This window comes from Anopheles arabiensis, chromosome 3 (genome assembly GCF_016920715.1).
Source record: "Anopheles arabiensis isolate DONGOLA chromosome 3, AaraD3, whole genome shotgun sequence".
Classification (NCBI taxonomy): Eukaryota; Metazoa; Arthropoda; class Insecta; order Diptera; family Culicidae; genus Anopheles; species Anopheles arabiensis.
Genome location: NC_053518.1, coordinates 38,892,450 through 38,905,145, shown reverse-complemented (window position 1 = coordinate 38,905,145; position 12,696 = coordinate 38,892,450). Strand labels below are relative to the sequence as shown.

The 12,696-nt window shown below is 43.6% G+C and overlaps 1 protein-coding gene and 2 long non-coding RNA genes across 4 annotated transcripts in view; 1 reads left to right on the top strand and 2 right to left on the bottom strand.

Annotated features, from left to right (window-relative positions):
* LOC120899783 (neural-cadherin-like) overlaps window positions 1-12,696 on the bottom strand; it is a gene marked incomplete at its 5' end in the record, with an annotated part of 638,244 nt that overhangs the window by 309,529 nt on the left and 316,019 nt on the right. The gene's annotated exons all lie outside the window — the stretch shown is intronic.
* Window positions 61-2,089, top strand: LOC120903407. The gene is made up of 3 exons (XR_005739593.1): window positions 61-1,483; window positions 1,595-1,885; window positions 1,975-2,089. It is a non-coding gene; the product is annotated as an uncharacterized LOC120903407 (long non-coding RNA).
* On the bottom strand, window positions 2,759-4,327 carry LOC120903406. 2 transcript variants are annotated; one of them, XR_005739591.1, is made up of 3 exons: window positions 4,129-4,327; window positions 3,380-4,051; window positions 2,759-3,282 (listed from the first exon to the last, which is right to left on the bottom strand). It is a non-coding gene; the product is annotated as an uncharacterized LOC120903406 (long non-coding RNA). The 2 variants fall into 2 exon arrangements; XR_005739592.1 differs by having other exon boundaries at window positions 3,384-4,051.

The window sequence follows — 12,696 nt, the reverse complement described above, 5'->3', positions numbered from 1 at the left end:
ACAGACACGTATTGAAGAACATGTAGATGCAGCTGGCCAATTTGCGTAAGTTAGGTCAAGTATTCGCCCCGATGAGTTAGTATTGAAGTTAAGCTGGTATAGTCCACTCTGATGCAAACCATCAACGAACTGGACACTGCGCGCGGAGCGTGCATGAGGCTCATAGAAATCAAAAGCAGCTCCATTTTCCTCTGACGCCGATGTCCAGGATAGCGTAGACTGGTTGAAATCACCAATAAGCATGAACCTGTCTCTCGGACCAAGAGTAGTGCTGATATTAGCAACGAAGTCGATCAATGCACTTATTTTCTCCTCATTCATGCTTTGGTTAGGAGGCAGGTAGGCAGCGGCAATAAACAAACGGTGGTCGCATAACTGAATACATACGCAAGTGAGTTCTAACAGTGGCGGCAACGTAGGAAGCACATAAGAGAGAAGAGAAACGTTGCATGCAATTAAAACACCACCCCCACGAGAGTGAGAGCTGTTATTGGCATCCCGGTCGCATCGGTAAACACGATACTCATCTCCTAGAAGGAGAGCGGTGGGAATACAGGGATCAAGCCAAGTTTCAGTGAGTACCAATACATCGTATTCCGTCTCAAGAACCGACAAACGGAACTCATCGGCTTTAGAACGCAGGCCACGCACATTCTGATAGTACACAGTGATACAAGCCGCTCGATCAGTGGGTGCTTGTTGCGTAGTGTTAGTAGGCGCTGTGGTGTTGCAATTGAGCGAGCTTATCGTAGAAGGTGAGTGTATTGTGTTTGTTGTCGAAGGATTTGCTCGAGCCGTATGCGCAAAATATGGGTGCGCTGCTGTAGTGCGGTTACTTCGGAAAAAATTGAACCAGTGTAGTTTGAAGTGTTTTTGAACGTGACGTGGACGGAAGAGTGGGTGAAGGGAGAGTGCAGTTCATATCGGTTGGTGATTGTTCGGTTTGTGTTCGTGCGGGTTCATGGATATGTGCAGGTGAGTATGGATTATTGTGGGGATTATTGTGTTGGGTACAAGGCTGCTGTGGTGCCGGTGAGTGTTGAGTGCGAGGCTGTTGTGGTGCCGGTGTCTGCTGAGTACGGGGTTGTTGCGGTATCGGTGTGTAAGTGTTCGTGTGTTGTGTTCGTGAATGTAGAGATCGCGGCGGGAGTGAAATGAACTCACGCACACCGAGCCCGACCGGCCAGGAGGCTGCGTTAAGTGCCTTACTACGAAGGGCAGCAGGGATTCTGACCTTGAACGATACAGCACTCAATGGGCTAGGAACCGTTCCTGCTTTTAGCAGACTAAAAGCAATTACGTCTGCAGTGTCCAACTGCAAACACACCAAAGAGACAACTTGCTCTATGGTGACGGACGCAGCCAACCTTGAAAGATGCAGCCATAAATAATCGGTTCTTGGTGTCTGTGAAACGGTTGGTATTGAAGCGGAGGTTGTATTAGTACCTGTGATTATTGGTGGTAGTGAAGGACGATCGATTCGGTGAGTGTTGTTTGTATTTGTGACGTTTGATATTGCTGCACTGTCAACAAACACGGCATCTGAGGATGCAACTGCATCACGAAATAATCTTCGTCTTTTTCCGTTTGGTAGTGCATCTGGGAGCAATTGATTGCTTTGCTGCAAGGATGCCGAATGGGCCGTGGCGATTCCGGCAAAGCCATCCCGAATCTCCTGTATTACCGGTGGGACCAAGCTAGCCTTCATGGCATCAACAGCAGCTGTGAGGGCTGCCTGAAACCCAACCTGCATACCCATGCCCTTGACCGCCTTGCTACGCGGATTCCCGATGGCGTTAGTACACCCAATGCAACTCCAGTGCAGGGAAGCCATCCGTTTCACTTCATCGATGACCGATATAGGCACCTTAGTGCACACCAGATGGTATGTACCCTCACAATATAGGCACGTAATTGACCCTTCAACCGGGCCCAATGCTTCAGAACATGCATAACACACATCCTCCATTTTAGATGCCGCTGCAGATGAACGTCGAAGCAGCCACAAATAAAAGCCAAATATATCGCGAACACGGTGGTTTTCGTCAGGAACACGATGGCAGGGTCACGAGACTACACTTATGGACACACTAAAACCGGTGTTGATTAGGGCAAAACCAGATTACACCAATAAAATAGCGGATAAATGCGGAGCGATAGCAGTAGACACGCTGTGTTGACAACTGTCAAATGAAACATCTTCCACTACGTTTCCAATGCTAGCTGCGCAAGATGAACCTTCACACACAACACACGCCACTGATGATCACACGGCTAGCATACAACGCAGCTACGCAGCTGCAATAAAACAATCACCTTCACAAATATTATTACAAACTGCACTTCTAAATGTAACCGATGCACACGGCATCCTGCATCCTGTGCGTGCACTCTTAGACAGCGCATCACAGCCCAATTTGATGAGCAATCGCTTTGCTCAGAGGTTGGCTTTGAAAAGTAGCACGGTTAACATAACCCTCAAAGGAGCAGGACTATCTACCAGAACGGTGAGGAGGTCGGTTCGAGCTCAAATTGCTTCACGTCTATAACACTTTGACTTGGATGTCGATTTTCTGATAGTAGACAAGGTGATCGCTGATCTGCCGGCGCATGATGTTTTCACTCGCGGCTGGAACATTCCTTCGGAATTTGTTTTGGCTGACCCGCAGTTCGATAAATCAGCCCCGATTGATCTCATCCTTGGTGCCCGTCATTACGCTTCCTTCTTTACGAACGCAAAATCGCACGAGCTTGCTCCGAACCTTCCAACTATGCTGAACAGCGTGTTTGGGTGGGTCATGATTGGTCCTACCTTTCCTCAGAATCCTGCATCTCCGACCGATTGCACCGCCGCGTCCACAATCGTCTGCATGGCATCCCTGGAGGAGTCTCTCGAACGCTTTTGGAAGCTGGAAGAGTTAAGCGTCAATGATTCGTACTCACCTGATGAGCGGCGATGCGAAACATTGTATAAAGAAACCACTCAGCGCGACGAGTCGGGTCGATATATTGTACGATTGCCCAAACAGACCGACTTCACGGAAAAGCTTGGCCTGTCTAAAACTACCGCTTTGAGACGCTTCGAGCTGCTGGAGAGGAGGCTAGAACGCAACCCACAGCTCAAGGAAGACTATCATGCCTTCATGAAGGAGTATTTGGAGCTGGGGCACATGTCGCTCATGAACAAAGATAGTGGGGATGAACGGGCGTACTACCTACCGCACCATCCCGTATTTAAAGCCTCCAGTACCACCACGAAAGTAAGGGTCGTGTTCGACGGATCTGCAAAGACAAGCACCGGTTATTCCTTGAATGACATTCTATGTGTTGGTCCAATCGTGCAGGACGAGCTGCTTGATATTGTGTTGCGATTCCGTACCTACCAAATAGCACTTGTGGGAGATATAGCTAAAATGTACCGACAAATATTGCTGCATTCTGATGATCGTCGATTGGTGCGCATATTTTTTCGATTTTCGCCGCAAGCTCCGATCCAAGTATATGAGCTCAACACCGTTACATACGGACTAGCACCTTCCTCGTTTCTGGCTACACGCACACTTATACAACTAGCAGATGATGAAGGGACTGAGTATGCGCTTGCACCTACAGCCCTGAAACGAAACTTTTACGTGGACGACTTCATTGGTGGTGCCAATAACGTTCGCGAAGCTGTTCAGCTGCGTAAGGAGTTATCAGCGCTACTTGCCAAAGGTGGGTTTGAGTTGCGCAAGTGGACCTCAAACAATCTGAGCGTGCTCTCCGGCTTAAGCACCGAGTATATCGGCACACACTCATCGCTGCATTTTATACCCAACGAGACGGTCAAAGCACTCGGCATCTCGTGGAAGCCTGAATCGGATGAGCTGTGTTTTGAATCCAACACTGAGGCTGATGAAGCCACGTCGACCAAGCGATCTATTTTGTCGAGCATTGCCAAAATGTACGATCCGCTCGGATTGATAGCACCGGTGATCGTGCGTGCTAAGATGCTGATGCAGGAGCTATGGCTACTCAAATCCGGCTGGGATGAACCTGTTCCTAATCACATCTGTAAAAAATGGAAGGCGATTCAGAGCGACTGGAAAATGTTATCCGAGTACAGGACTAACCGTTACGCTCTCTTACCAGATGCAACAGTAGAATTCCACACATTTACCGATGCTTCGGAGGCCGCCTACGGAGCATGTGTCTACGCTCGTTGTGAAAACGCGGCGGGAGAAGTCCGCATCAGCCTATTAGCTTCGAAGTCTCGAGTGGCACCACTGAAGCGCGTCACGTTGCCGAGGCTTGAACTAAGCGCAGCTGTCCTGGGCGCCCATCTGCATCATCGCGTCAACGAGGCAATGCAGATCGTGTGCGCCGAATCGTTTTTCTGGTCCGACTCAACAGTGACGCTAAAATGGATTCCAACTCCTGGAAGACGTTCGTGGCAAATCGAGTAGCTGAGGTGCAACACTACTCTCATCCAAGGCAATGGAGGCACGTTCCTGGCACATCCAATCCTGCTGACTTGGTTTCCCGAGGCATGTCGGCAGCACACTTCACGCAGAATCAGCTTTGGAATAGCGGTCCAGATTGGCTTGTGCAACCTTCGTCCCATTGGCCCAGCTCAGATCCAGAACCAAGCGATGAGGCGGACCTAGAAACACGCCAGGTGAGTGCCGCTTTAGTTTGTACACCAACTCATCCATGGTTTGGCATTTCTTCATCCTTCACCAGAATGGTACGCATCATTGCATACTGCATTCGGTTTGTGCGCAACACCAAGCAGAAGGCGCGATCCCAGCGACCGATACCGCACACCAACGCATCCAAGACGATCACGCCCAAGTACGTGGATGCTGCAAAAACTGTGCTTTGCAGACTAGCCCAGCAAGATGCATTTTCCGCGGAAATCAAGCAGCTTAAAAAGGGAGAAGCATTGATGAAACAATCACCTTTACGAAAACTTACCCCATTCCTGGATACAGAAGAAGTAATACGGGTGGGAGGACGATTGAACTTGTCGCAACTACCGTATCAGTCCAAGCATCCAGCTGTTCTACCGAAGAACCACAAATTCACTCGTCTACTTGCGGAAGATTATCATGAAGAGATGAAACATGCTAGTGGAAGGCTATTGCTATCCCGCATTAGAGAGCTGTATTGGCCACTGGATGGACGTCGCTTGGTAAAAAGCATTGCAAGGAACTGCTTCCGCTGTGTTCGGCAAGATCCCGCACTCGCACGGCAGCCGGTTGGCCAGCTTCCACCATCCCGCATCACACCGAGCCGACCGTTTTCTGTAACCGGAGTGGACTACGCCGGTCCATTCTATTTGAAGCCAGCGCACCGGAAGGCAGCAGCTACTAAGAGCTATCTGTGCGTTTTCGTGTGTTTCGCTACGAAAGCTGTGCATTTGGAACTCGTAGGAGACCTCACAACGGCGGGATTCTTAGCAACGCTACGCCGATTCACATCACGACGCGGATTGCCAGCCCACATCCATTCTGATAATGGGAAAAACTTCGAAGGCGCAGAACGTGAACTGAAGGAGCTTTTTGAGCTGTTCAACGACGAACAACACCGCAACACCGTGGCTACCAGATGCGCTGACCGGGGAATCACTTGTCATTTCAACCCACCAAAGGCTCCACACTTCGGCGGATTATGGGAAGCAGCAGTAAAGACGGCGAAGCGACACCTCTATCGTCACCTGGGCAATACGCGGCTGTCGTACGAAGGCTACTGCACTGTGCTCCACCAAATCGAGGCAGCGATGAATTCCCGTCCGCTGTTGCCTTTGTCCGACGATCCCAACGAGCTAGCTGCACTCACACCGGCACACTTCCTTATTGGCACATCGATGTTCGCCGTGCCTGAACCGGACTACACCCAGCTGAAATCCTGCACGCTAGATGATCTTCAGAAGTGGCAGCTTTTAGTTCAGCGTTTTTGGAAGCATTGGGCCACTGAGTATCTACAAGAAATGCAAAAAAGTTATGCAAGTGGTGGCAGCAACAACAGCAACATACTTCCCGGCAGGTTAGTGATCCTCATGGACGAATCGTTACCCACCACTCGTTGGCCTCTCGCGCGTATCGTTGAAATCCATCCCGGTGAAGACAAGATAGTACGCGTCGTTACGCTCAAGACAGCTAAGGGAATAATTACGCGACCGATCACGAAAATATGCGTTTTACCGCTCAGCACTGATAGCGAAAACCCCGTGTAATGTAGGAAACAACTTTTGTTGACATTCGTCAAGGTGGGGAGGATGTTCGAGCAGCTGCGCGAATCGTGCAGATTTGAACTGCGGATCGGATCACATCCGTGCCCGTTCATGTACACATCTCTATCGATCTTCAATTAATAAATAGAGAGCGAAAAGGCTTTTTCTCTCTCTCTTCATCACCAGCAATTTCTTACAACGGCTTCGGTAATTATTAGCAGCAAAAACCAAAGAAAGAAAAGGAAACTTTATCCGAAAATTATTCGCGACGAAACAGAAGTTTTATTTCATGTGGCTTTTTTCTAACATTTCCAAACATGAGCAAGGATCATAAGGATTTACATTCCAATTGACAACTACGATTTTTTAACCAAAACTGGAACTTTACATAGAAAGATGTGCTTAAATTAGTAAAATTGATAACATTTTGAAATACTTCAACCAAACTCAAATTGCCTGCAAAATCTTTCGAATCATTTTCGCTTCTCCAAAATATCCTTCGATAAAGCGATAAGTCCCAGCAAGTGAATGTGGGCTTTCAAACATTGTGATTAAGCTACCTTACATATGGTATCTTTCTATTTGGCGTAACGATCTGCCTGGTCATACCTACCTAAATAGGCTTTCGAATTTTATTTGGTAACTTGCTTACTTACTTATCCGGCGCTACAACCGCTTTCTGGTCTTGGCCAACCTCAGGAGTTTCCGAAACCGCTCACAGTCTCGCGAAGTCTGCCAGTCCGTTAGCCTGTCCTTCTACACATACGGTGCCAAGTATCCTTCTGAGCATCTTCCTCTCGAACGCAGATAAGAGGGTTACGTCAGATTTGGACAGTGTCCATGTCTCAGAGACGTAAGTGAGTATCGACACTATATAAGTACCATATAAAGCTTGGTTCATTAAGAAATGGGGCTCTTTATTTCAATTATAGTAGTGAACAAAAATGGATTCTTTTAACAGCGTTTTGTTGACAACTTAAACCACCTAATATTATTTTATAAGGCTCATACTCGCGGCAGCGTCCCCAATAGGTTTAAATTTGTTTTTGTCGACAAATTCGCAAAAAATGATTTGGCAAGAAATCTACTCTTGTGGCAAAAAGACCACCAAGTTTGTGACGAATAAGAACATGAATTTAAATTTGTCAAAGAGAGGGTACCTTAAGAAACTTGATTTAGCAACTTGCGATTATAGCAAGGATGAGCTACAATGGTACAACAAATATGATGTGATATTCTTATAAGAAAAAACTGAATAAAACAAAATTGCCCCCAGTTTCCCCCAATAGAGCAATATTGGGTAATTATGAAATAATAATTAGAATAAAAGGGAGCAATAACTAAGGACATCATACAATTGTACAATAGATGGAATTTACTGGCCAGATCAGTGAGTGATGTAGTTGTGCGTCGGTTGATAGGCAGAAATAACAGAAAAGTTCGGGATTTTTTTTAAAAACAACAAAGAAAGTTTTTTTCACATTTCTTTTAAATATATTTTACAAAAACCTATGATTTATTCCAACAAAGTTTTTCAATAGGATTAATGGTATAAAAGATACACGCAATGCAAAGTGCTCAATTTCTAAATGATCTAAGCCATATTTCCAGCTTCGTCCGTCGCGACAGGTTCTTTGAGGTGAACTGATTTTTCAGGCTGTACAAATACCGGTTGGCAACCTGCATCTTTTCGCGCTGCTCAGCTATCATGCTATTGTCGTTGCTGACCTTTAATTCAAGAAAGGTGAATTGTGGGACGACTTTAAAAGTGCGTTCACCTATATATACGCCACTACTACGTAGTTTCTATTTATTGATTGGTAAGACCGCTGATGTTGCAACCATCAGTTTGGTCTTTGGGACTTGGTACCACGCAGCTTAATAGTCCGTTCTTGCTACAGGAGATGTTTCCAATAAAGCTTTAAGCTATGAAAAATATTTTAATAATTCGTACAAGTTGACGACGACAATTGAACAATGTTCAGAAAGATGGACATTTTATTACGTTTCACTTTATACATTTCAGCTCGCATTGCTCACAGTAAGTAATTATTCACAAAGCATATCATATGCTACAAATGAACAACTTCACTTCAAAAACACTCTCTTGTTTCTTCAAGGCAAAGTGTTCTGCCAGGGCTTCTAATGTAATAATTACACTAGATTCCAGATTGAACTCAACAACATCTGTTCAGCAAACCAATCAAAATAAACTTGCCTCAACACCCACATTGTTGCAGGAATGCAGATTTGATGATAAAACACTATAAATTTTAATGATAAATTTTCTAATGAATTTGAGAAAGTTTTTTGGAACTTTATTGGCAACTTGAAAAATTTCGCTGCATCCAGTCAGCAAGCGTGTAAACGACAAAGCAACTGAAGGCCATACCGAGCGTATTTCAACATCCATACTCTCTTATGCTACCGCTCAGTGCAGTTCCATGATCCACTCCCAAATGGTGATGTGTTATCGTGTGCGCTGTGCAACGTGTCGTTTGCACGTTTGAAGAAGGATACAGTTTTCGTCATATTTTAATAATTGATTTGAAATTTTCAATTATCTTTGCAAGCACATAATTGTTGCTGTTTATGGGAGGAATAGAATTTCTAGAGACTGTTCGTTCAAATACACCAAGTACTGTGTTTTATAGTTTACTCTGCATACGCGTTCGCTGTAAATCTCCTTTACACTCACTCGCACTATTGCTTTAACATACTTCGATATACAACATAACTGGTAGGATGTTTGCACTGCACTTTCAGCGAATGCAACCTCTATACACAACCAGACCAGACAAATACGTCACTGTATAATCTCTTCCTTCACCGCGGTAAAATCCAGCCCTAGCAAAATAGGTTATCACAATTGTTATTCTTTTTGCCCATCATGACGCCTAGAATCCCAGAAACACCGCAGGACACGAATGGTTGAACATTCTACCCTTTCCATCATTCACATCTCCGCTATGTTTCGGCCTCCCACAGGCCCGAGAGTCTTGCTTAAGGAAGAATGAGTGGAACAGAATGGCAGTAAAATGGCATTGGCGACACAATTCTTCCTTTCACTGGAGCCGTTCCCCTAGTAACAACAGCACCAGAGAGTTGTCAAACTGTGACGGCGGCAACGGGAGGAGGCGGCAAAAAAGTCCTTTGTTCCGACGTTTATCAAACCGACACTATCGTTTTGCTTCAATATTTTATTAAAAACCTGGACTCCCGAACACTACCAGAGGCAATATGCAGTGCGGCTTTTGGTTAAGATGGTTTTGGTCTGACCAGGTTTCCTATTCTTGTGACCGTCGATTCTAGTAAGGGACAGCTCATAACCGATCTATTCGTCGCTTTAACTGCAACTGTATTCACCAAGTGTTGGCACTCGACACCCACTCTATGACGGTATATTAAAAACAGAGTTGTCTTGGTTTAAATACGCTTTGCAAAACCATTAGTGGTATATTTGATTTATGCAATCTGAGTTTGCTGTAAAGCTTGCTGCATTTGCATCATCCTACAGCAAAGCATCATCACAGTATGGCAACTTCTTGAAAGTGGTTTAGCGTTATGACAGCGCAAAGCGAATTTAAATTTCTGCCCTGTTAGAATATTTAACCAAACTCTGTTGATAAAGTTTAATTAATTCATCAACAGTTTTTCAATTAGTCCTCGACAAGCTGACGATTTTTTGAATGTTTTTGAAATGAATGGTTCTAGCGTGACTCTTGCATGAACCCCACATCGGACAATGGGAACGATATGGATAAGGTTTACTGTTGGCAAAGCGCACGCTTGATTGGAAATAAAAAAAATCAAAACTTCAACCAAGGCGTACGGATGCCCGACACAAAAATTAAAACTATCAATAGAAATGTCTGAAACTTTTCACTTAGTGATTAAAGCGAGCTAAAAGCTGGGACTTTTAGGCGAATACCTACCAACAAGCACAAGTCAGAACAAATTTGTACTCGTTCGAGCGATATATAATAGCGATAGCGAATTTGTATATAATTTGCTACTGCCATGCATTAGATCAGAGGTCTCTAACCTGTGGTTCGTGGCGTTAACAGATGTGGCCCACGAAAGAAATTATTTTTGAAAAAGTAGCTTATTTCTCTACATATCGTGCATTTTATCCCACAATAAAGATTAAGTATTCAACAGGCATGTAAAGAATAAGATAATAACATGTTTTTGATTAAAAAAACATTGAACTAAGTCTACAAAATGCATGGCCTCAATCGATGTTGGACCCACCAATTTTTTTTTTTTAAAGCCAAGGGGACTGCGAACCTGTAAAGGTTGGAGAGTACTGCATTAGATCATCTATATCACGTTACATCAAAACAATCAGAATATTCAATTCTGACTGTGATAATAGAAAAACGTATATTGAAGATATTAAAATTTGACGCATAGCTGTTGTAGGTTTCTACGGCCTACTCCGTCTCGTGGATTGTATTAAGAAAGGGGAGCAGTACTCCCGAGCAAAAGCTTTGAAAAAGGCTGGCACCCCGATGCAAACTTCCGCCTATCTAACATCGGATATTGCCAGAGTGGTCTTGCCACTCTTAATGAGAATCGAATTTCCCAAGAAGAGCAACGCTCTTAAATCTTTGGAGGAAGATCTGGTTAATTACACTGGAATTCTAACTAGATTTATTGATAATTTCTGGGGTGTTCTTATCAGGAGCCTACGTGCTCCGTTAGCGATACATACACTTTCTTGCTAAATTCTTGTTGCGTTAGCACTATTCTAACTAGATGCTGATTGAAATGGTTTAATTGGGAATTCTGTCTAATGGGAAAATACATGTACTGCGTGTTGCCTATGCATAGGCGTTGTTAATTCATTTCCTAACTTGCGGGTGTGTTCTGCCTATCTCTAAATCCAACAGCGGTATCTTCTAAAACGTTGCAAAAACTAATACTCTTTCTTTTGCCATTCTATACGGTACGATATAAGTAAATACAATAGTACCCTCGCTTACCAGCTGCATTCACAATTCAGGAAAACTCGAACTGGTTTACTCAAAATAAGTTTAAGCTAATGCTGAAACAGTTATACAGAGGCATATATTCTTTTTGGTATGCATTTCCTCCCAGTCGCTTGAAAGATTGATGCAACAATGGAGTCCATTACCACAACTGACATAACCACCCAGTTGGCATACATATTTGCTCATTATAGTGAATTTATTGGCAATTCTCATATTTGCCGATGGTTTTGTGCCGACTTGCTTCGGGACAGTAGCACCAGAACTCAAACGGATCTATAAACGACCCTTCACGATCCTAGTAAGATTTTACACATGGAGTTTGACAGTTGGAGGCTGAAATCATGTAAACACTCTGTTGGATTTTGAGATAGGCAGAACACACCCGCAAGTTAGGCAATGAATTAACAACGCCTATGCATAGGCAATACGCATTACATGTATTTGCCCATTAGACAGAAATCCCAGTTAAACCAGTTCCAGTCCAGAATCCAGGAATATTGCCAACTTAACAGGAATTAAACTGGAAAATGTATGTATCGCTAGCGGAGCACGTCGGCTCCTGATAAGAACCCCCAGAAATCATCAATAAATCGAGTTAGAATTCCAGTGTTAATACTTAGTTCTTTCTCCAGTTTTTGTGAGCTTTGCTCTTCTTGGGAAATTCGATTCTCATTAAGAGTGGCAAGACTCCTCTGACTATATCCGTTGTTAGATAGGCGGAAGTTTGCATCGGGGTGCCAGCCTTTTTCAAGGCTTTCGCTCGGGAGTACTGCTCCCCTTTCTAAAAATACAGTACACGAGACGGAGTAGGCTGAAGAAACCTACACACTCCATACAAATCCACTTACAAAACTAACCAACGATTTTCAGTCTAGATTATTTTAGCCTTACAGCTAAAATACGATTCGATTACATGCTCAAATACATGGCCAAACAAGGTAGTGTTTTCATTCATCCCAAGGTGCATTACAGATCCCAAGAGATCTAGTGATGAAAACTAGAATCAAAGTATATGTTGTCCAGATGGTCTCATAGCATGTTTTTTATAACCAAATTTGAATATCAATTTTTGACAGAACGACGAATACACAAAACATTCTTAAGATCTTCATTTACAGGCAGAAGCGATAAAAAGAGCCTTCTAAATACATACACCTTAGGATGAGCCCATTTGTATATTATAGCCACTTAGCTAATTGCTTGAACACTGCTATACAATTTTTATAATTATTAATTTAATAAATATTATTTTTCTTAAACTTTTATGTTGATAATTATTATTATTTTCATTGTTATTATTGTAGTAGTTATTATTATAATTACAATTATAATTATAATTATGATGATGATGCTGAAGATGATGATGATGATGATGATAATTATGATGATGATGATGATGATAATTATGATGATGATGATGATGATGATGATGATGATGATGATGATGATGATGATGATGATGATTACTATGATAATTATTATTTT